At 50.0% G+C, this 24092-nt stretch overlaps 1 protein-coding gene across 3 annotated transcripts in view; it reads right to left on the minus strand.

Annotated features, from left to right (window-relative positions):
• Positions 1–24092, minus strand: part of ELFN1 (extracellular leucine rich repeat and fibronectin type III domain containing 1) — a 107105-nt gene that overhangs the window by 28770 nt on the left and 54243 nt on the right. For all 3 annotated transcript variants that reach the window (XM_086759765.1, XM_086759766.1, XM_086759764.1), the window contains one exon: positions 19448–19582. The gene's annotated coding sequence lies outside the window, so the exon portion shown is untranslated. The remainder of the gene's footprint in view (positions 1–19447; positions 19583–24092) is intronic.

Raw genomic sequence — 24092 nt, forward strand, 5'->3', positions numbered from 1 at the left:
GCCTGCACCGGCTCACGGCCAGCCTTGCTCTTAGGAAGCTTTTCCTGAACATCTAACCCAAGGCCTCTTGGCTGCAATTTAAGCCTATTACAGCTTGTCCAACCCCCGACCAATTGATCACCATCATTTTTATAACTGTCTTTTCCACGCTGGATGAGTGTCACACATCCTCCCGCTTTCAGCAGTCCCTGTCCTGGAGCACAAACCCAGCTCCTTCAGTCCATCTTCCTGGGGCATGTTTTCCAAACTGTCTGAACTCCCTCAATTTGTCTGAAATCTCTCTTAAAGTTATGATGCCCAAACCTGGAGATATATGTCTCCAGATGATGCCTCACTAGCACTAAATAGAGCCAAATAATTTAGCTCGCTGCCTTCGATCTGAAGCTATTAATACATCTCTGAGCAAGATGTGCCTTTTCTTTCCCTTCCTAAAGCATCAGATTATTGTCTGCTGCTCAGTTTGAGGGCTACTCCGCAGCTCAAGCCTCAGCCACTCTCCTGCAGGCTCACCAGTCTTCCCCATCTTATATCTACGATTGTGATATCGCCTTCCTAAGTGAAGCACTTTGCACTCGACTTTATTGAATTTCAGTGTATTGATTTCAGGCCATTTCTCCAATTTATCAAGATCATTTTTTGCTCTGAGGAATCTCGCAGCAACTTGTCTTGTGTCTGCTCTGTTGACAAAAGGTCTTTAGTCCTCAGGGCTATGAAGCTAGGACTTTGCGTTAGCCTTAAAATAGTCATAAGGAACCACATGGGAGGCACTGGGACAGCAGAGGACGGAGGTGTCAGGCTGGCTCAGGCAGAAACAGCCTCACACTGCCACCTGAGTCAGGCAAGGTGTGGAAGCAACAGGAGGAGATGAGATGAGGGTGATGGAAACGCTAAGAGGTCTCCAAGGATGGGAGTGGGGCTGCCTGCTGCAAACTGCTGGGATCCCACTGCGGCCCCGGGGACAGCTCTGGAGCCGGCAGGATGGAGGGGAGATGAGCGCTGGGATTTAATGCTCCCTTTTTCTTTTCAGGTCAGGATGTGATGTGCTGCCCTGTCCCCCCCCTCCAGGGTTCATGGGTGGACCAGGAGAAGCCCTGCAGCACTGAGCGTTAATTGCAGTACTTGGGGACAGCAAGAACTGGACTACGATGGAGACAGGAGTCCACCCTGGTGTGCACAAACCAGGCCAGAGGTTTTTATTGCTTTTATTATTGCTGCCCAGAGGTTGGAGTGCTCCACTGTTTAAGGCAGAGAAAGTGGCTTGGGAAGCTGCTGCTTGTTCCGTGGTGGAGGGAGCAGCTCCTGACCCTTCTGCTTGGGCGCACTGAAGAAGCACAAGGCTTTGGGAGAGAATTATGGACCTACAGCAGCACCCACCTTCCCGCCCCACTTTCCTGCCTCTGCTTCAGCCTGCCAACAGCACCTTCCCTGCCTCCTTCTCCTCCCCCTTAGGGTGAGATGAAGTTCAGGCAACAATTACCCAGGTACTGGAAGGAATTTCCTATAAAACTTTGCAAAAAAGCACCTCCTGCGGAGCTGCCTCCTGATAAGGGGCAGGAGAAACAGCTGAGCTTCAGCTGCAGGCACGGTGGGGAAGCTGGGGAAAGCGCCTGAAGAAAGATGCAAACAAACCTGGGGAGGGGGCAAAGCAGAGGCGTAATGGAGGGGCTGGAACAGCTTGGGAGACAGCAGTGAAAATGGTTTCCTGGGGAAAAGGCTGGCAAGCCTCAACTGGAAAAGGGACAGCAAGGGAGAGATGGGAGAGCTCCTCCGGGTGTGGAGAACAGGGAAAGGGAAGAGGACCAAGGTTCGGGTGAAGCCCCAGCAGCCACAGGAGCTCACCCTGGCCCTTGGCATGGTAATGATGCAGACGCAGGCGTGTGATAAGCCCTGCTCTGCACACACTTTAAAATCTAAGTACCTTATGAATAAGTAATAATCCCTTATTCCCAGTGCCATAATCTAGATGTAATTAAGAAAATAACTAAACTGTGGGAGTCAAAGGGGCTGTGTGGGGAAACGGAGACAGAAACACTGGCAGATAAGCTGCAGTAAGAAGCAGCATGGCAGAGGCAGCAGAGCCCTGGCCTCCAGCTTGGCCATGAACTCAAGGCAACCTGGCCTGCATAAAACTTGTCCACAGCAAAGTCTGCCACAGGCAGCTTCTTGTGTCAACAGGGACTGGGTCATTCACATGCAAGTGTGAATTTTCCCTCCTGTTCAGCCCATGCTCTATATGGGAGCAGTCAACAGCATCCAAAGCAGCACCTTTGACGCTGCTACAACAAGCTGTTTGGTGCCTGCATCTTACAACATTTCTGTGCTGAAGCATCCTTGGCCAGGATGCTCCAAATGTCTTGCATTGGCAAAAGAAAGCAAGCACTGCTAGCTGACTAGCACTCATGGCTGGCATGCCAGAGTAATCCACGCTGTTAGACTGGAAGGGGCCATGCTGGCCACTGCTCAAAGCATGTAGATATGGTCATATTATGTACACAAGAGCTCATCAGCCCAGGCCAGGACCTACAGCAGTGCTCTGCTGGATCCCTTATTGCACCCCTTGGACCACTGTCCATCTCACCATCACCTCATCACCCACGGGTATTAGCTGCTTTTCAGGCATCTTTGCCAACTCAGAGACAGTGCCAGGCCAAAGACTGGAGTTTGGCTTTTCCCCTGGTCTCCATGCTGAGAGCACTGCGGATGGTGCCGATGTCAGCTCTGATCAACCTCCGCTTTGGACAAGAGAGAAAAAGATAGACAGCAGCGTGGCTGTAGATACTCCAAGTACTCTGCACCTGTGTCCACAGCCCTTCCAACACCACTGAAAGCACCTCCCAGCTACAGCCCTAGACCTGTCCAACCTGGCATCTTCCACTGGTTCCCCAAAGGACCACCACAGCCTTGTTCTGTTACCAATATTTTGCTTTATCATTTCACTCGTGGGGTCTGCAGGTGACAGATTCCCCCTTTGCTTCCTTGGATTGTCAGTAGTGGAACTGAGAGCACGTTTTAAAAGCTTGGTTAAAGAAAAAAAAAAATCTCAGTCCACATTCTATACGTTATAAATAGGCCATCTGGTTTTTAAATTGAAAAACAACAATAATCACTGCTAAGAGCCTGCTGAACAAAAGTAGCCTTATTACCACTGGGACAGATTCATTCTTACCAAAAGAACACAAATATTTTTCAAGCTGCTCTTGAGCTCCTGAAGTTGCTAACGTCCTGCTGCTTCCCCTCATCTCTGTCCTGGGAAGCCGTGGGAAGCACAGAGCCGCGGCGGGGATGCGGATGAGGAGAGTCGTGTGGGCAGTACAAAACGGGGACAATCCCTTCGGCTGTGGGCAAGAGGGAGGGAGGTACTTTGGAGGATGCTCGGCTAAGCCAGGCTGCAAAAAGAGAGAGATGCTGTTGGTTTTTAGTTACACTCTTTGCCTCTAACTGCTCTTTTAGGGCACGGTGATAGGAGGTCTGGAAAAACCAGTGGCTTAGCCTGGGTGGACCTGGGAAGTGAGGACAGGTGGGACAGGTTGCGTTGCAAGGGGCACAGCTTGCAACAAGACAAAGTAAGCTTGTCTTTCGATTCCTATCAAGCAATAGAGAAAAGCACAACTTCCACAGAAGACCTGGTGTGCACAAAGCCTACAAGCACACACTGGGCACCTGCCACTGTGAAGGTACTGTGCTGAGAGGTATGGTCCACAGCAGGTTGGCAGGCAGGCATATGAGCTGCAGGGAATTCTTGGATTTGGGTTATCAAGGGGGACAGCTGGGATAACTCCACTGCCCCATCAGAGCTGTCATGCTGCCAATAGCAAGGTCCAGAGATGCACAAGGAATGTGCTGAGGGGCCTGGAAGCAGAGGGATGGGATCCCCCGAACTGCCTGCCCTCCACTTCTTTACAGAACAAGTGACTGGAGGAGGGAGGTAGGTCTGTGGAAATTGCCATGTGGAGCAGGGTGCATCTCAGCGGGATGAAGAGCATTGCCACCAGGCACCAGGGCTGGGAGAGAGCATAGCAGCAGAGCACGGATGGGGATAACCATCACCTCTGCAGGGTGCTGCTCTTGAGGCAGGTTGCACTTAGAGAGGGAGGGCTGAGATTTATGCCCCACAGGAACATCACCCTGGGCACCACAAGGCGTCCGAGGGCTGTCCAGCGGGTGCAGAGCTGGCTGACTTCTCACAGAGCACAGACGTGGGAAAGGAAAATGAAAGCAGCCCTATGAAAAGGTCCTGAGATCTCACTTTCCTCTCTTCCCAGGCCATAAGTACAGTGAGATCACTAGGAGCCAAGTACTGGCTGCTAAATCTAATCTGCCACGTACTGTGGGAACAGCACGGCACCACAGAAGTCGGCAACGTGCTGCGAAGGTGGCCGCCAACCCAGAGCCAGGAGCATGGCTTGAGCAGCTGGGAGACTGGAGCCGGTGGAGCTAACACTATTTTATCTGGGTTTTGGTCCCTGAATCAGAGGGCTGGAGAGCATTAGCCACTACTGATCCAAAGCCAGCGTCTGGATGACTACAGAAGAAACTCACACTCTCTGGATCCCTGCCTGGGCACCGTTTCAGGCACGGCTGCCAGCAGGCTCATGCAGTTGGCCTGTCCTGTGTTACAATCAGAAGAAGTGATGGGGGACTGACAGCATCCCACAGCCCTGGCCACACCAGCCACAGCACGAGAGCAGCCATGCCCTTGGAGATGCGGCTAAGAGGGTCTTCTCTCTGCCGGAGTCTGAGGTGGCCTCCGGGGAGCAAGCATGGACTTGTAAGGTTGACCTACCAAGTGATAATGATTTCTCCATGCTGGAAGTTGTCTTTCTGAGTGCAGCATGCAGGTTCAAATGTTACAGAGAGATAAGAAAGGTGCAGCCTTGGAGGTGGAGGAGAAAGGAAAGGAACAAAAAAAATTTAGTAAGGAATATATTATGTAGACATTTCATGCTTCTTGCCTGCTGGCATGGATTAATATCCATAAATCAAAGAGGAAGGGACTGTTTTTAATGCTGGAGATGGAGGCTGGTCCTCAAAAAATTTCTAAGGGGGCATTAATGAGGAGAGACATCTGGGAACGGCTCCAGGTGCATTGGCTGCATGCACAGAAAACTCTGCAAAACCATTGTCAGCTAAAATGCATTCCTGTGCTCTGGACACATGTGGTCCACAAGGACAAAAGCATGGGGACCCTGGGTCCCTATGTGCAGGCATTGGTCAAGCTCAGGAGGAATGCTGATGGTCCCTTGGTTCTCTGCTCCACAGGCAGATCTTTTCTCCGGGGGCTAGGCTTGCACACCAGGAAAGCTGGCCCCATCTTTTTACTTTGCTAAACAAAAAGGTCCACGGGGACTAAGCGACAGGACAATCTCAGCCTGTGAAAGCCAGAAGCCAAGACTAAGGTGGGCCATGCTGTTACATCTGTCCTGCCTCTGCCAGGCACGCAGTCACCAGAGACAGGAGTCAGGGACGGTGTTATCTCACAGCCACCACGATTGCCGTGACCCAGAGGATGGCGAGCAGCACCACTTCCCGCTGTTTAAATGAGCATCAGATCAGCCGGAGACAAGGACAGCGCCTTGGTACTAGAAAGAGCCTTCCAAATGTGAAAGAGCTCTGATGTTCCATGGAAGGGACAGAGGACAGGGGCTCCAAGCACAGACATCTCTCTACAGCATTTCTGGAGCCCACCCTGAGGGTGGCTGGGCAGTATCTGGGCAAGAGGCAATTGCCCCATTGCACAGGCACAAGCTAAATGGACTAATCGGGTTCTGCCCTCCTCGGGATGTTCCCCTTTCAGCAGCACCAGGTCCCTTTCAGGATTTCAGAGGGACATTAAAGTCATTGGAGATGACACCGCACAACATTTCACATCCCCAGGAGGGCTCTGCGTGGCGGGGGCTGCTGTCGGGGAGGGGGACACTTCTCCTGTTGGTATTTTTTGCTAAGGGGAGGGTATTGAGTGCCAGGATTTCACTAATCACATTTCATGTGCATTTTAAAAACCCTTGCAATCTTCATTTTTTAAGAACATCACCCTCGCCTTCTCCTCTCCCACCCACCCCACAGTCTGGCATTGGTGGCCTCTTGTGCCTGCTCCCTCCCTGCCCTTACTGGGACCACTTTCTTCCCCTCACACTGACCCACTTTACCCATCAGATTTACAGCCGGGCGCCTCTCCCGGGAGGAAGAGGCTGGATTCACAGGATAAATTTGCAGAGCCAGAGAGCGAGCCGGGGATGAGCGAGCAGAAACAGCCTCTCCAGGAGAGAAACACCCACGCCCGCGCGCATGGGGAGAGGTGAGAAACCTGCCAGGGAGATGACTGGGAGCAAAGGATGCTAAGTAAGCACATGTTCACGGTATGAATGGATTAGAGGGGAAAAGGGAAAAGAAAAGGCAGGAAGGCAGGGAGAGAGGGAAGGGAATGGCAGAGAGGGGCACGGGGCAGCGGGAGGGAAGCCCAGCAGCCAGCCAAGGAAACGAACCCCACCACAGCACGGCTGCTGTTCCTCAGGTCGCACTGCAAGGAAAATGTGTGATCTGGGAGAAAGCTTGGTCCTAGTGAGGGGGAAATCCGCTGCCAGGCATGTGGGTAGGGCAGCGCGGGGAGCAGGGAAGTTGCTGGCTTGGAAAGGGTACTCCTGACAGCGGAGCAGAAGCAGCTGCTATCCTAGCATCCCGGAGGAGGGATGGAAACCCCAAGCATGAGATCCGGAGGGTTGCTACAAGCAAACCCACGTGGCGACATGAGAAAGCCATGCTGGGGCCGAGCTCACAGGCAGACAGGCTTACCCCTCAGAGAGCGGGGAATTGCTGTCTGTCTGCGTTTCTCTCTGTTTTCCCTGATTTTATTGTGTTTTGTTTAATTGAATCACACACACACATGCACACAAAGCCCCAACTCACGGTGTAAAGTCTGTAAGGAAATGAGCAGCAAATTAACATTCTGGGAGGAGCGATGCTGAGCAAACACATGACACTCGGCACAAGCCGTAAGCAGGAGGGAGTGAAGCAGCAGGAGGAAAGGGGAAAAGAGCAGAAACCTGCAGAGAGGGAAGAGGGAGCTGCAAGAATGTTTCCCAAGAGGAAACGGAGCTCAAAAGAAGCAGAACAAGGGAAGGATGAAAACCCAAGAGGAGAAGGGAGAGGGCAGCACAGATGATGCAGGTGTTACCTGTAACATCACTGTGCCCAAACTCTCCCTGATCCTTGTGCGGAGCAGCTCAGAGCACGGGAAGAGAAAGCTCCCACAGCTCAAGGCCAGGGGATGGCTAGGCTGAAGGGACACGGCTCAAAGTCCATGGGGTCCTTCGCTGCTCCAGAGCTCTCCTGCCCAAAAATGAACAAAACGCCCTTCTGGACACAGTACCCTAGTCTACCTAGGTCTCTGTCATGACCTGCACAGCCTCTCTTGGCATAGCAATCGTACGCCCCTCTCAGCCCTCACCTCGGCTAGGACAACTGCTCTCTTCCTCTTGTGATGTCTGGTGTACCTGCAACTCCATGAGATGCTTATCCTCAGGAAAATACTGGATACTGAGGAATGGTGGCCACGTGGGGTGAGACCATGATGTGCTGGGGATCCTCATCCCCAGTAGAACCACCCCAATGGCATCATCCAAACCGTGGACAACCAGTGCAGCCCTCAGCCCAGCCAGAGCAATCTCCTCTGCTGTGACCACAGTACAGTGGACAAGGACACCAGAGGGGAAGGAGCATCCCCAGGATGGAGGGTTGACTGTGCAGAGAGGCTATCTGACCTCTCCTCACCTCCCAGCTCCCCCTGCTCACGAGGTGCTGGGCGGTAGCACAATCCTGATCAGCCACTCCAGGAGATGAGATGCTGCTGTTCAGTGCTGGAGAAGTGCAAGGTTAAAGGACATGAGCATCCTGCCCGGCCTTGCTGTGACAGGCCTCACGTGTTTAGTCACATCCAGCTATGAAGTCACTCTGCAAACCAAGACATTTATTCAAAGGAGCAGCAGCATTGCACACATATCTGCCTGTGTGAAGGAGAACTTCAAACAGGCTGACAGTCACAGAGCCCAGCGGTAACCTTTGGCTAATTAGCTGTCTTGATTTCCTTGCAGTTTATTTTTACACTTCTTGGGCTCTGCAATGCATTTACTGTAATGTCAGAAAGGTCATGGTAAATATAAAGGTTCCTGGCAATAACTATATCCACCCCCACCGGGCTTTTGGGACTGATAGCTACGGCTTGGGACAGGCAGGCTGACAATGCTTTGCTGAGGTCTTTGTGTTGCGTGGGACTTACTGAGAGTGGGCGGGTGGCAACGATAAAAGGCTCCTGGGGCAAAACAGGTATCTGCATGGAGCACAACAGGCACAGAGCTGAGGGCCTGTGTGAAAGCGCTTTCCTGGGATCACATTGTAGCTGAACAGGAAAGACAGAGGGACAAGGAAGCCTGCAGGTTGCAAAGCCATGAGCCAGCACAAGAAGGAGAGGTGAGGTCAAGGAAAGCAGACAACTAGAAAGGTGGGAGTATTGCTGAACCTGCAGAGAGGAGCAGGTGGGACCCCGTGCTAAGCATTAACAAAATTGTCAGCTGGAACTGCTGTCCAGAGAGCCTTCCTGCTCCCAGGTAGAGAAGAAGGGAGCCAGGAACAATACTGTTGCTAGGTCTCAATCAAGAGGAATTTGAAAGTCCTAGGCCCCGCTGGGGTGGAAGATGGCTGTGCTTATTGAAGTGGGTCCCTCTGCTCCCCACCCCACCTGCGCTTGAAATAAGCCTGTGTTTCCACATCACCGCATGGTGCCACAGGGTCCCTGTGACCCTTGTCAGAGGGTGGGGGCTGTCGTTGGCTGGGAGCTGGCCTCCCAGGGCTCCCACAGCAAAGCCCACCCCTCGGCTGCTGGAGAAGCTCACAGCCCTGGCTGGCAGCCCCTCCATCCCAGGAGCTTCCTGCTCTCCCCAGACCGGAGCAGGTTTGCATGTCAGCACTGATGACTTCTATTTGGCCAAAGTGCTGGGGTTAAGTGGAGAGTGACCACAGCCTGAGCTATTCCTGTTCCTCTCCATTGGGGTACGCAGCCCACGCTGCCGGAAGCTTGCAGAGCATCTGCCTCCCACCACCTCCCACGGGCTCTGGACCCGGCGCTGGGCAGAGGCATGAAAGCAGGCTGAGCCGTGCCGTCAGGAGCTGCAAAGGCTAAGAAATCAGCTTCATTATCTCTGCACTGTGATCTCCAGCACAAACCACTCAATACGTGGCTCCCCCCGGACTGCGCACAGAGAAGATCAGTGGAAGGAAAACACAGAAGAGACCAATGCATTAATGATCAGAAATGAAGCAACGCTCCTCTGCCCCTGGATCAGTGCTACGCTGGCCAGGAGACCTCTGAGTACCCGCGGACGGGTGGCAGGCACCCGGCACTTCAAACGGCCTCCCCACCTCGGCCGCCGCTCCACCTGCCCGGCTGGTGTCACTCTTCAGGACTGCCCCGGGTACAGGTCGGAGAACTCAGTGCCAATTAAAATCCAGGCTGCTGTATTCTTTGAACTGCAGAGAAACAAAGCCTGTGAATACAACCTTTGCCTTTTTTTTTTTTTTTTTTTCCCCACAAATGATGTCAGGAGTCGAAGAGACAGAACAGCGTGGAGCGCAATTGCTACCGAAAGCTGCTGGCAGTTTCAGCACGCTGCTTGATCTCCACCGGCGGAGGCTGCGACGGAGTCAGTAGCCCAGCTGCTTAGCTCCAGATCTTTAATTTTGAGGGTCAAATCATTATGGACTCTCTCAGGGAAGTTAATAGGAAGTTTACCTTCGCCTCAGCTATGTAAAATCAACAAGAAATTCCCAGCTGCCTGCAGTGACACACTGTCCCATCTCCAATCCTGAGCATCCCTTCCTACGAGTCAAACCCATGTTATATTTTCCATTTTAAACCCACTCTTAAAATTGAAGCTTATGCCACCTGATCAAAACCAAAATGTCTCTGACAACTGGCAATAAGACAAAGGGCTTGATTTCGGGGCTGACATCAGCCAGCACTCAAATCTGAGTCTCCCTATGTCTGTCGAGGTTCAGGTATTTCAGGACTGAGCTCTCTGCTGGGATGATGCACTTGCATTTTGGCAGCGCAAGGTGCAGCATGGCTCTGTTCGGCCCCTCTGTGAGCAGCCAGTTGGGCCCTGACCACACCAGCAAATCTCTTTGGCTAGCACACAAGCACCTTAAAAGCCTTTTGCAGCTCCCTGCACCAACAACCTGCACCTGGGTTGCTTTAAAGGATGAATACCATGGGCACAGTTTCAAAGCATCTTGCTGACCATAAAGCAGCAGAGGAAGACACTTCAGTACCTGTATTCTTGAAACTACACACAGAAAGGATGGCAAGCAATAAGCAGTGAAGGTTTCTGTGACAAGGAAGGAGTTATTACATTGCTCCAAGAAGGCCAGGAGGGACCAGCAGCACTGAGCCTTCATCCCCATCAGTTGTTTTAGTGTCCTTCCCCGTATACCTGGGACAGATACAGGGGATGTCTGTGTATCTAAGCCCTCTGGCATGGCCAGAGCCATGGCATGATGCAGCGATCCTTTAAAGGAGTTGATACCATTCAGGAAAGGAAGGTCCTGAACTCGTAGGTCGTGCATATATACGTGCATATACATTATTTATACCCTCCACATGACAGCTGCTGGCTGTATCTGCAAACTCTCTCCACTGACGCCTCTGTGAGTCATGGCTGCGTAAAGCTCCTTGACAGACCTGGAGGATGAGAGACGTGGTAAAATCCCAAACATGAGTATTGCATCAAAGGTACACTGATTATCAGAGTGCAGATAAATAGCAGCTTCCTCACAATTTTGGAGGCAACGGGGAGAGCTGGGGCTGTCTAACCATCCTTCCAGAGCTTTCATCCTGGGGGACGGCAGGAGCGTGGGGTACAGACCCAGGGACACAGGATGTCTGCGCTCATGGCTCCAGGGCTGGCCCCAGATGCTCTCTTGGGATGCGTTGAGGGTGTCTGTCCATGCTGCTGGCAGAGGAGCTGGGGAGCTCGGCAAGGAGCTGGTGGGTGGAGAGTGGGATTTCTCCTGCATGGAGAGCTCTTGCAGTCCTCCACGCACGCCTGGCTACATAAGTCACTCATCGTTTGGCTGACACTCAGAAGAAAACCCCATAGGAGACTTTTAGAGGATGTTGCGTGCAAATGGTGGGAGGCTGCCCCACGTATCCTGACAGATGGGCTGTGGGGACCGTGAGCCCATGACACTACGAAGTGGCAAAATGAAGAGGGGTGGCTAGGACAGTGCCAGCAACCCATCCTGCCGCTCATCTCCCATCTCTGGATGATTATCCTTCTCTCATTACCATCTTCCTTATTTTCCCCAGGACTTTGGCCTGCTTTGAAACTGCTGCTGTGTCAGCTGCCCAACGTGCAGGAAGGATACAGGAGCATCCTAATGGATGCAACAGGCAACAGCAGGTACCCTCCATTGCAACGGACATTCACATTTACAACCATTATTCCAACCAGTCCTTGAGGCTGGACAGGAGCTTTTCCAGCTGTATGACGCTGGAGCCCAGCTCTGGGGGATAGCTGCAGCCCCAAGGAATCACTGTCTATGTACAACTCTACTCAGCACTACCAAGCTCTGAGGCCTGGGGACCAGCACGGGGTAAAGATTGCCCCATCCTACTCCTGCTCTGGGAACAGGAACAGGGAGCAAGACATGGGGTAGTTCATTACTTCCATAGTGGGTTTACTAGCAGGGAAATCTGCTCCTTCCAACTCCACCTCTCTGCAGAGTCAGTGACTTCCCCCACCATGTATAGCATCTTATTCTATAAGCAACAACACAACTTCCATTGAGGGTAGGGACACCAAAGCACAGAGAAAGAGGAGAATAATATCTTGTCTTTCTTTAATTCCTACTATCCCAAAGGATGCCGGTGCCATTTGCTTTACTGTCTATATGTACACACAGTTAATTAGCATCACCACAGAACTACAGGTATTCTCAGACTTAGTAGAGGGACTATCTTGTAACAGGAGGGTAAGCAAATTGTTTCTGCTGTTTCTGTTACAGCCAGCTTTGATTATCCAGGGTAATGGGATAACAGGGACAAAGTAAAAACATAGATAACACAAAACCTATGCAAATTAAGCCAGTAAAAAAAAAAGTGATGCTGAGAGTAACAGAGGGAAGAAAGGTCAGCGATACTGATTAAGGAGCACAGAGATCCCTGCGATAGCACTGCCCTAAGCTCGTAAATCCATACACGATGGTACCTGGGCACAGTAGTTATGCAGCAAATCTACAGGGTCTGTCACTCTGCAGAGGAAGCAGAGCCATCCCCTGCACAGTAAAGCCAAGCTGCGGCAGAGGGAGGCAAATTGCATTAAAGCCGAGCATTTCAAAGCCTCCATGCGAGGGATTTGTCATTAAAATGAATAAGATTTGGGCACTCAACCCACCTCCTCCCTACACGAGCAGGAAGAAGCCCAATTTAAAGGTCAGCATCTTAATGGCTTTCACTGTGTATATACCAGGACAACTCCTCTCCAAACAGAAATCCAGCGCCTGCTTGGTGAAGAGACAGCCACTGTTTGAAGGAGCACAAGAGCATCCACAGCTGAGGAGGTGTAGGTATACAGATAGGTACAGCTTCTCCGTTAAAACAGGAGGGGAGAGGCTAGGAGGAGAGAAGAGCTGGCTCCAACCACATCTCCTAGCAATATGGCCCAAGCTGAGTAAAGCAAACAGCACTTCAGTTCCTCTGTAGTCCTCCATCTCGGCAAACGCTAGATCACTCTGCTCTGCCAAAGGGGATTTTCAAATCTTCGGCATCAATATCGTGGAGGCAGCTCTGAAAAATCTCTGGTGGTGGGTGGATAAAAAGGGCACCAGTGGAGATGAGACAGAAAGAAGAGAGGGAGGAATCTTAGAGGAAGAAGAACCTTCTTAATAGGTTTTATTGATTTAACCCAAAGAGAGAACAGTAGGGGGAAATTTATGCCATTTAAATGCAAACCAGCAATAAAAATAATCATTAGAGTCATAATTTCAATCTGTTAGCATTTTATGTAGAAATGAGCTTAATGGGAAATATTTTCTGTGTAAACTATTTGCATTTACTGAGTACGAATGAGCCTCTTAAATACAATTCAATCATTATTGTGGACTTGTTTTAAGGGGTTGGTTTCAGTTCTCGGTTCTTTAAAGTGCCTGATGATTTCACAGCTCCTGCTGAGCCTGGCTTGGAGAAGCTGCTGGCCCACTCCAGCTGTGATTCAGTGTCCATTTCAGAGAATCACGAATAGTTTGGGTGGGAAGGGACCTTTAAAGGCCATCCAGTTCAACCCCTCTACAATGAGCAGGGACATCTCCAACCAGATCAAGTTGCTTAGAGCCCCGGCCAACCTGGCCTTGAACGTTTCCAGGGATGGGGCATCCACCACCTCTCTGGGTAACCTGTGCCAGTGTTCTACCACCCTCATTGTAAAAAAAATTTTTCCTTATGTCCAGTCTGAATCTACTTCTATTTTCAAACCATTATCCCTTGTCCTATCACAACAGGCCCTGCTAAAGAGTTTCTCCCCATCTCTCTTATAACCCCCCTTTAGCTACTGAAAGGCTGCTATATGGTTTCCCTGGAGCCTTCTCTTCTCCGGGCTGAACAGCCCCAACTCTCTCATATCCCTACGGATATTCCTGTTTCCATACTGGAAACACATGTGGATTTCAACAGCAGTTAGAAACCATCACTCTTCTCCCAAACCGTGCTGAGATTTTGTGACTGGCCAAGGAAGCTGCATCGCTCACTCAGATCTTGGGACTTTTGATTGAGGAAAAGTGACTTTAGAGCATATATCCAGGCTCTTCATCTTCCAGAAGAAGTGAGAACCACCTGACACTCTTTCTTAGCTTTCCCTCTTGTAAAAGAGGAGGAAAATGTGATGTTTTCCCTTTGTGGAAGAGCTGCAGGGCTCATGGTGAAGATGCCGAGCCTGCAATCCAACCAGGATGCCCTTCCCTGGCGCAGGAGGGAGAACTGGACATGTCCGCCCACATCTCAGAAGAAGCTTTTCTGGCCAGGGCCTTGTCCCCAAGATCAGCCCCCGCGGGGACATGGCACTGCCCACGTGCAGGTGCTCAGCGGAGGTCACTGGCCCTGTGACTCCCACGCCACGCGCATCTCAGACGAAAATAAAGCAACAAATACCCTCTTCTGCCTTGAGACACCTTTTAATCTTCTTGCTAGATTTTCATACACTAGTCCGGAGTATCAGCTGGGCCAAGCACGATCTTATTTAGCATTTCATCCGCAGGGCTCTGCTAAACCAAGACTGCTATTTTATGCCATGTGCTGGTAGGGGCTGGGGCCTCTCTCACGGCACTGGGAGGTTCCCACCACCCCGCAAGTAGCCCATATCCTGCCCCAGAGAGGAAAACATCCCGTGGAGACGGCCACCTGGACCAGCATCCTCAGTGCTGGGAAGCTCACAAGCCCCTCACAGACCCGCTGGTGGCAGGACGCAGATGCTGGAGCAGCAGCTTTCCAGAAGCCAGGCAGTGCCAGGGTCCCGTGCCAGGGGCTGCATTGGCAGGAACCACCACAGCTCCTCGAGCGGGTCCGGTCCTGTGTCCACAGCCCGGCGAGCTGATCCAGCCCCCCACGCACCGCTCATCACCAGGTCTCCAAACACACACCGGCCCTCATGCTGCCTGGGTAATTCAGGCTCACAAGGGGGTTATTAAAAATCCATTCAAAGCTAATGTCAGCCGTTTCAGCGTTAATGTCAGTGGCTGAGAGGCACAGCAGGAGTGGGGGGGAGAAGGACTTTGATTTCCTCACTTTAATTTCCAAGCGAGGTAGACAGGAGCGGTGACGGGTGGGACCGTGTGGTGCCGCAAACAGGTGGGATTCACAGTTTAATCCTATCAACCAAACATTTCACTCCATGTTTTACTCGACAACACCTATCCCTTGCCCACCGTTTCAGAGGCACGTTAGCTGCCAGCATCCCAGCAGGCCTGAGCGCTCAGCTCCAGCGTGGCGGCTGGAACAGGGCTGACGGTGCCCCTCTGCCCTGGGCTCCATCGGGTCTGGCAGGTGGGATCAGGCGTCACTCCCAGACACTGCCCACCAAATGCATTTAGGGGTTCAAGCCTCTCCCCCCAGGTTCAGCCTTGGATGTGCGCTGGCTCACAGCCCCTCAAACCCACTAGGGGTGAAAGCGGGGCTGGAATTTGCTCACGTCGGTCAGGTGAGTCCAAACCAGCCCCTGGATTTTGAGAAAAGCCGGGTAATTTCAGGATGTGGTTACCATCATGCAGGCTAAGATAAAAGTAATCGCAGCTTCGGGCCATAAGCCGATTCCTTGCGGGTCTCAGGAAGGAATTAGCCCCATCTCCTCCGCCACGCGCTGCCCGGCAGCATTTGCACACATGGGCGCACACCTGGTGGGAGGCTGAGCCGTGGGGACATGCACGTCCCAACGCTTGTCCAAGACTGGGTGACAAGGACCCTGTGCAGGCAGTGCAGAAGTCCCGTTGGCAGAAGAACGGGCATGGAGAGCAAAGAAATTCTGCTCTGACCATCATCCACAGGGCAGGTGTCATGCTACCTCCTTGCACAGGCACGGCGATGCTGGGACCCCCGAGATGTCCTTCCCCAGAAGGTCCCTGCCCTGTTTCTCCCTCGGTTTCAGCATCTGCAGCGGGGATTCCTCCTCACCGGCTGACAAACGCGTTGAAGTCTCTTAACAGCTCATCCTAGTTGGAAGATTTTCCTTGTATGTAAACACTCTGTGTATAACAGTGGCCTCATTTCATACTATGGAAGTGCATCAGATGCAGCTAAACATACTGAAGATGACTTAAGTGATCCAAATTTAACATTTGGTTATGTAGCCTGAAAATTTCATTCAGGTTTTAGGTTAGAAGGCGCCATAACTGTAGTCTGACCTCCTGGATAGTTAATTTTACCCGGGGATTTAAAGCAAGCCTGACCATTAAGTTCCATCCCTCTGACAGACAAAAATTAGCCCGGTTCATAAGCAAGAGGGGCGGCTACTGGAGGCAGACTGATCACAAGTCACCCGAATACCAAAGACCAAAAAGTTGATCAGCAGGGCAGCAGGTCCTGGCTGATGATACTGTCACAAACCAGCTTATTTTGCTTTAGTTTGCTTGATTTGTGAAATGGAGGCCACAAATGATTTTGAGCTTAAGGCTAGTGTTCAAAAGCAATACTGGTAGCGCTGTTTTCACCTAGAAAAGGGCTGCTGTTCAAAAGTCAACAGAAAAACACAACTCTGGTGGGTGCCGATGCTCAGCCAGATGGGTGATGAGATGGTTTAGGATGACAGGACCGCCAAGGAGATGTGTGGTACCAGCAGCCACAAATCCCATCCCATGTGCCTGCCCTCCTGCCCCAGAACTGGGGTGGCCAGGGGAGGTGAGAAGGAGCTGAGTTTCCCTGCGGCCGGCATTTCGTGTCGCGCAGCAGGTTACCAAGCAGCTGAGGGAGGGCAACGATTTCTTTTGCCAGTTTTCTAATTTATCTAATGAACAAGAAGATAAATCAAGCTGACAGTCACCCAGGTGGTTTTGAGCCTCAGCTCTTCACACTCCCCTTGTTCTTCCAGCCCATTTTATAACGGGGTTATAACCCGAGGACACGGCAATAACTCCTGCTATAATCTTTTCCTTACTAACGTCACTTAGCAGATGGAGTCATTTAGAGGTGCTCATGTTTAAATGAGTGGCTTGCCCTGAAAGGGACAGAGCTGAGGCTGCTGGCAAGGTTTTTGAGATCGTTAGCCTAGAAAATGCTTAGCAGGGGAAGCAGTTGGCAGGCAGATTTCACGGACACCGCGCTGTTGTCCTCTGCCAGCTAAATTACAAGGCTGAAATCCTGCAGCTGGATGGGGCCAAACTGTTCACAGCAAACAATTTAATTGATGAATGAAGTGAATTGCCCAGGAGACGGTTTTGAGTCATCTGCTCATTGCATGAAGCCTCTTTGAGAAGGGTCTACGCAGCTGGGTGTCGCCAGCTACCTGCCCACATCAAGGATGGGTTGGCCGGGGCTCTCCGTCACGTGGATCTTCACCAGAGTCACCTGGGCACCTGCTCCCCGAATGACCAATCCACTGCTGCGAGCATGACTGCCTCCAGACTTGTCAATCCAAAGATGTTACGCTTCCCTACAAATGTGACAGCTCTTAAGCCTTCGTGGCTAGACCAGTGATGGAACCATGCCGAAGACCTCGGCATTGGCTGTTTGAAAGAGAAGAACAGCACCAGACTAAACAGCAACATCTACTTTTCGACTTCTGCAAGAAATTCAGTGGTGACCTCAGAGGGCTCTTCTCTCTAGCTCTCTGACCCCCTGCACAATGCTGCACAGGCTACCTTCATAAGCTCTTTTCATTTGGTCTAATAAAGTAAATTAGTTCTCCAGCTCTTCCAAGAAGAATAGCCATGAAAATGTACATTGAGATGAATGCTTGCAACCCTTGAAAATACTTCTCACTTGTGAAAAGGGTTCTGAGAAATGAATAGAAGGGACAATAATTACCAAAGAAGGGGGAAACATTGTTCATGCTGGTTGCACAGCGTTTGACCCAGCCCTTGCAGAGGCTGAGGACAAGAAGGAGGAAGGAGGCAGGGAGCTCAGATATTAATGGCAATCAGTGTTCTGCGGGGAGCAATATCTCACAGTGTCCACTGTGACCAATCCCAAATTATTCAGCCTAATAGTTCTCAAAACAAACTCTTACTCTGCTCCTCTGTGGCAGGAATGAAGCTTTCTCTGCAAGTCTCATTTTACATCTTGGGTAACTCCGTGCTGGACGGTATAACAATTGTGAAAACCCTGCAGGAGCCTTTGATGGAAGCTTCTTTGAGAGGCAGAGCTTATCAGCTCAAATAACACAATTGTGTTTTATCCTTTGTGTCCCAAGCCTGTTGTTTTGGCACTTATATTTCTAATTCATTGCCTGGCTGTGGGTCTGGATCCATCAGGATAGGCAACACTGTCTATCTGTCTGCATTGCTGAGATATCTGCCTCTGCCCGGAGGCACCTGAGCACCTAAGCTCTGCTTATCTTCAGTGATGCTTAGGTTCCTAATTGGTTAAAAGTCACTTTGGAAAGGGGGTCATAAGAGCTGTAGACTTGTAGATGCTTGCAAAATGACTACCCCTAGGCCAGGCTGTCCATCTTTCCGTCCCTCCCATCAGGGACTATGTCCTCTCGCTCTCATTTGGCCTTCTGAGATGCCTGTGCACCTCCAGTACCACCGTTCCTCCCTTCCAGACCAGTTCCAGCCCGCGGACCTGCGTGTCTTTCACCAGCACTACATTTTCTTCAAAAAAGGACAAATGATGTGGAAGAAGAAAAGGTGAAAACATGATAATAGCTGTGGGAAAAACCTGCTGCTATAGACTTGACAATGCTGGAAATGGAGGCTTGGAGAAAAGTTTTTCTCCGAAAATTACTCTTTTCAATCTCAACAGCACACTGAAGAGAAGTTTAAGCACACTTTTTAACACCTTTTGTACTCAAATTCCAAATTCACCTGTCTACCCAAGTAATAACAGAAATAATCTTTTTTTATCCAGCTGCACATTTTGCTATAGAAATTTGTTTCCATTAGACTATTCCCTTTTGTCCTCTTAAAAAGCGTATTTTAAATAATAACAGTGTAAAAAAAAAAATTATACACTACCCAAAAAACTCAACCCTGTCGACTGTGCACTTTTATACAAAAGTTATCTCTTTCTTTCCACGGATTGATGAAAACTCTTTTCACAATGTCAAGGTGGAGATGAGAAAGGGAGAAAATTTCTGAGTGCCCAGAACAGCTAGTCGTTTCAACAGGAAACACATGGCAAACTCTGGGCTTAGAAAACTAAATTACAGCACCAAGATGAACCTGTTGTTCTCTTTCTGCTTTGTAAAACACAATTTTGTGGAAGTTGGGATGGAGGCACATATTGCACTTCTCATGTGTGGAAAAAAGTATATTTTTTTCCATATTCATTAAATCTTAAGAGAAGGATGTTAATTCAATCTTAAAAAATAAAAATTATAACTATGATAACTTCCACCATTATCACACTTTCGGGAGCACAGGAGTCGTAGCTCAGCCGTTCAGGGTTCAGGGAAGGTCCACGCTTAGCCAGGGCTCAAAGAAGAAGCCCACCAGAAATCACCCCAGGAAGAACAATATGAGAAACATAACCCAAGATCGTTGTCCATGTGTGCACCAGCCTCTTCCCTCTTGGAAATGAATGCTGACAGGCTTCCTTTCCTGCTCCACTCCTGGGGAGGATTTCCAGGTGCGTGAACCCTCCCCAGAGAGACGTGCTCCATCCACGCGATCCCCGTTGGCTCTCTCCCACGGCCAGCTGTCTCACACCTACTACTTCTCTCACTCTGGAGATACAACCGAAAAGGTCAACCCTTACCTCTGCACCTGTGTGTCGCTGCTGGTTCCGGCTACAGTCATGAACGTCTCCTAGTTGTTGTCTGCAGGGGCTGGGAGGCACACTGGACGCAGCATTCGGGATCCCGCAAAACAGTCACCAAGCCCAGTATTTGAACTGCGAGGAAGAAAAAGAGAACATAAGAGGGAGTTTCATCAGGGGGTATATAAGATTGATTGACGGCTTAATTAACACGATGCCATCCCAGGGACAGCACAGCTACTCAAGTCTTGGATCAGACAGAGAGATGCAGGGACCAGATGTGAACGGCAAGAGGACCAAGGAGAGGTCCAAATGAGATCAGCTGCTCAATACAGTAACTAAAAGGGAAAAGAAATCCACCTGCCAGCAGAGGAGGGACTGTGAGAAATGCTGGAAGAGGACTTGGGACTGAAGTAAGAAGAACGGGACAAATGCCAGACAGGGACTGAAAGAGATGCAGGGAAGACGGATAGCTCTGGGCATGCACAGGGCAGATGGTACAGGACAGACATCAACGCAGAGCTCCTGGAGAAGTGAGGAGCCACTGCCACCACCAGCCACCCAGCACGAACAGATTTAATAAACTTAATAATCATCCTTACACCTGGGGATTGGTCTCATAAATGTGTTTTTAAATCTTAAGCGTGATTTTATTGTGCTCATTGGTCACTTCCAACCCCCTCGCTGTTCTTTTAGTTTTGGACACCTGGCTGGCCAGGGCTCTATGCTTCCACTGCCGTCAGGCTCCTGCTCACCTGTGACGCGAGACAACCAGTACAGGGAGAAGAAGTGACACTGATCGTAACAGTACTCATCTTTGTGATAGTCAATGTCTTGTTTTATTATCATCAACATAATAACAACAATAGCAACATTAGTGACAACCACTTTATTATTCCTCCTGTTAGTAATATTCAGACATGACCTAAGAGGTATTTTAGAAAGACAACACAAATCCAGTGCAAGATCCAGGAGAGCAGGGCAGTTAATTAAACACCAGAGTGATGGACAGAGCTGGGACAAGCCTGGAACAATATCAGAGAGCTGGACAACCTCTGACAAGCGCAGGGAGATGGATGGATCTGGGACACGTCCCAGACCTCTCCCCCGGCGGAGGCAGAGCCCCCCTCCCTACACGCATCTTTAAACACAACATTGCTCCCGGCTTTGTCGCTGTTTCATTGACTTATGCAGGTGAGGAAATTTTCTAGAGAAAGCTGCCTTCCCAGCCGTGTCACCGATCGCAGTCTGATCTGGTGACATTTTATTACCTCCAAATGGTGCAAAGAAAATAAAGAGCCCCATTGAAAATGACAGCATCTTAAACGTGGTTTTTAACCAGCATACGTGTGAATTCACAGCAGGTAGGATGGTTTTTTTTTGCAAAAGATTTCTCCTTTTTCCAAACCAGACATTCACAAGACAGGCAGGTGGAGGACAGCGAGCAGGGAGAGAGAATGGCAGCCGGAGGGCATTGCAAAACTCCAAGAATAAATATTATGGAACAAAAGCAAGCCCGTGACAGACACTGGGCAATCTGTAGTCATCAGGAGAGTGGAGAACATAATAGACTAATCAATCAGGTAGACAAGGGTGAGAAGTGTCACAGGCAGGCAACAGGTAGTTGGAGGTCAGTTATGAAATATAATCTCTAAATTGGAAGGAGAAGGACCATAGCACAAGAACCATGACAGGTATTCGAATGCAGGTAGGCGAGTGTTGGATTGGTGATTTCCAGAAGAGTGAGTTTTGGATGAGAATATTACAGGGGTAAGAAAAAATAACCTGGTATTTTAGAGACGGACACATATTCTGCAAAGTGAAAAGCTGAACGGACAAGACTTTAAAGTGCAGCTCCATTTCAGAAAAAGCTGTTGAAAGACAGTGAGGCTCCCTGTTGCTTGTTCTGCCAGGTTTCCAGACAGAGTTTGTCAGGTCAGAAACAAAAAAAAGTGATGTTTTTCCTAAGCCTAAGTCCTGCAAATACCGTCTGGGATCTGAAAGCCAAGCCAGATCCTTTTTAGCTTGTGCTTTCTCATCAGTGATCCTGGCATGAGTAATCTCTAATCTAGTTAGCTAAGATGCAGTGAAGTTGCATGCGGCCATTCATGAGAAGATGGAGATTCTGCAGGTGAATTTAATTATTGTTTCTGTAGGGAAAGCGGGAGTCAATAAAGCACAACTCACTCTCCACTAGCTGTCTGGGCTGCACAGTGACAAGAAGAATTCAGGTAGCATCATTTACTTCGCCTGCTATGCTAAGCAGCTAGAGTACCATTACACCTAAGGAAAAGCTTGACTTAACACAAAAACATTTCTACCAACACTTTTCTGACCTTAGCTATGTACTACTAAGGCATCACACAGTCCTTCTACCAACAGTTAGACCCAAGCAATTAGAGCTGAAGGAACAACTTGTAATGAATAACCTGTTTGGCAAATTTAACCTCATTTTACACTGACGAAATGTTCACACTCAGATTGCAAAGTTCTCACATTTCTTTGTTCATGGAAATAACTTGCCATTTTTTTCCCCTAAGCAAATAGCACCGCAACAGTTCATTGAAAACGATCTATATTCAAAACATAGGCTGTGCTGATGGGTTATGCTTGCCATGTGGCACTGTTCCAGTTCTCCCATTGGGTGAGAGACCAGAGCAGCTCCAAGAATTGCAAATCAGGACTGTTACCTCTCTCATTTGAAATTCCCTTTTGCCAAATCTGTCAGCATTAGAGCACGTTCATTGGGCCAAATATCAGCCATGGATACGGGTAACGTGGGAACAGAGCCAGCTGCGGTCCCTCTGCAGCTGATGGAAAGGGCCAGGTATCTTTAGAAGCCACTGGAGAGATGGACACAAAGGACATGTTGGAGAACCTGAAGTCCTTAAGACGAAGAGCCTGACTCCCTTACACCGCTTGCTTAACTCTCCATGTCCAGTGGTGGCAGGGGCCGAGTCATATCCCGCAGAGAAAGGGGCACCAGTTTGCAGCCCAGGAGGTGGCACGTTGCTCGCGTGAAGCTGGACCAAGGCTGATCCGCCTGGCTGCTAATGAAGCTGAGAACAATGTGTGCTCTAACAGACTGAGACACGCAGGGAGATAGGAGAGCACGGGGCAATAAATCAGACTTTCAAAGCAGAGCATATTAGGAGATCAATGGGACAGATATTAGACCGAAGAAGCAAGCGCTGGAGAGACAGGAGCAATTCTGTTCCTCCTCCTTCCCCTCGTTGCTAAGGATTTTTTTTTTTCGATTTAATAACATCCTCATTGTTTTTAAATGAGCAGCAAAGCCAGTGGGTTCCACGTGGCATTAGCAATGTGTTTGTGAAAGGGAAAGCAACTGGCTCCTAGCAGGATTTGATAAAAGCCTCTCCAAGCTCCAAGTGATTTACAGCTCGGGAAAACAAACATGGACTGATACAAATGCAGAGAGAGGCACAAACGGCACCAACATCCAGGTACACTCAATTACCAATTCATCAGCCCAAGTGAACTTGAAGGGCTTTTCAAACTCTACAAGGCTCTAAATTAAAGGAAATCTTTAAATAGATAGCATTCTGCAATAGGGGGAGAAGACGACTAATTTGTCGATCTCCAGTTCAGGAGCCCTCACATTTCATGAGTGAAGGGCCCCAGGTGAGGGTGGCAGCAGCTCCCACTCCCCACGCAGGACTGAGGAAAGGACCAAACGTTGAGATGTCTTTCGCTCCCTGTCACAAAGCTGCTGGCGCACACCTCTCCTCCCTCCTCGCCGTGCCGTACCCCAGACCCCAAACGGCCTTTTTTTCCTGCCTCTACTAGAAACTCTGCTTTCACTTGCCCTGGAGGTATTTATGGAAAAGCTGTGAAAATAACTGATTTTTTGGATCATTGGCTGAAGTGAAAAAAATGGAGGAAAAAAAAAATTGCTGTGCAGTGACCCCAAATTGGAATTGTCCATGCTCTCCACAACAAAATATATATATAGTAAAAAAGTATATCTCTGGTCAACCAATTGTTTAATTCGATCTGAAACTAACTCATGGAGAATGTCATTTTTCCCCTCTATCCCCTGCCTAGAAACCCATTTTTTCACAAGAAGAGATGATTTACAGCTTCCCAGCTCCACGCTCCAGCAGCACTGACATCGATGTGGTGTTTGATATCTTCCCCCGTCACATGAAGCTCCTCAGCGGTGGGGAACGGGGCCCTTCAGTGCTATTGTGATAAAAACTCAGAGGCAGCTGAGGGTAGCGACAGTATCGCAGGAACAGAGGGAGCCCGGCCGCCAAGAGACTGCGGGGAAACTCTTTGTTAATTCTTCACGTAGAAACTGTTTTCATTTCGGTGTCTAATTGATATCTTGGGGAAATGGTTTCTTTGGAAAAGACAGCGCATCATCCCCAGGCTCTGCCTGTGCGTGCTCAGGCGAGGTGCCCCACGCTGCCTGCGTTGATGGTGTGACCTGCCGCTGCACTGCTGTCCCCATCCCCCTGCCCCACATCCTCAGCTTGCGGGTTTGGCGAGCTGAACCAGTGCGAGCACCCTGGGGTGGCTGGAAGGGTGGGTGCTGACTTCAGCTGCCTCTCGAACTTTTGGCAGGGAGCAGACTTTGAGAGTTTTGCACCCAGAGATGCCCGTTCATCAGCAAGGAGAGCTG

This window comes from Chlamydotis macqueenii, chromosome 15 (assembly GCF_036417535.1).
Source record: "Chlamydotis macqueenii isolate bChlMac1 chromosome 15, bChlMac1.mat, whole genome shotgun sequence".
In the NCBI taxonomy this organism is placed as follows: Eukaryota; Metazoa; Chordata; class Aves; order Otidiformes; family Otididae; genus Chlamydotis; species Chlamydotis macqueenii.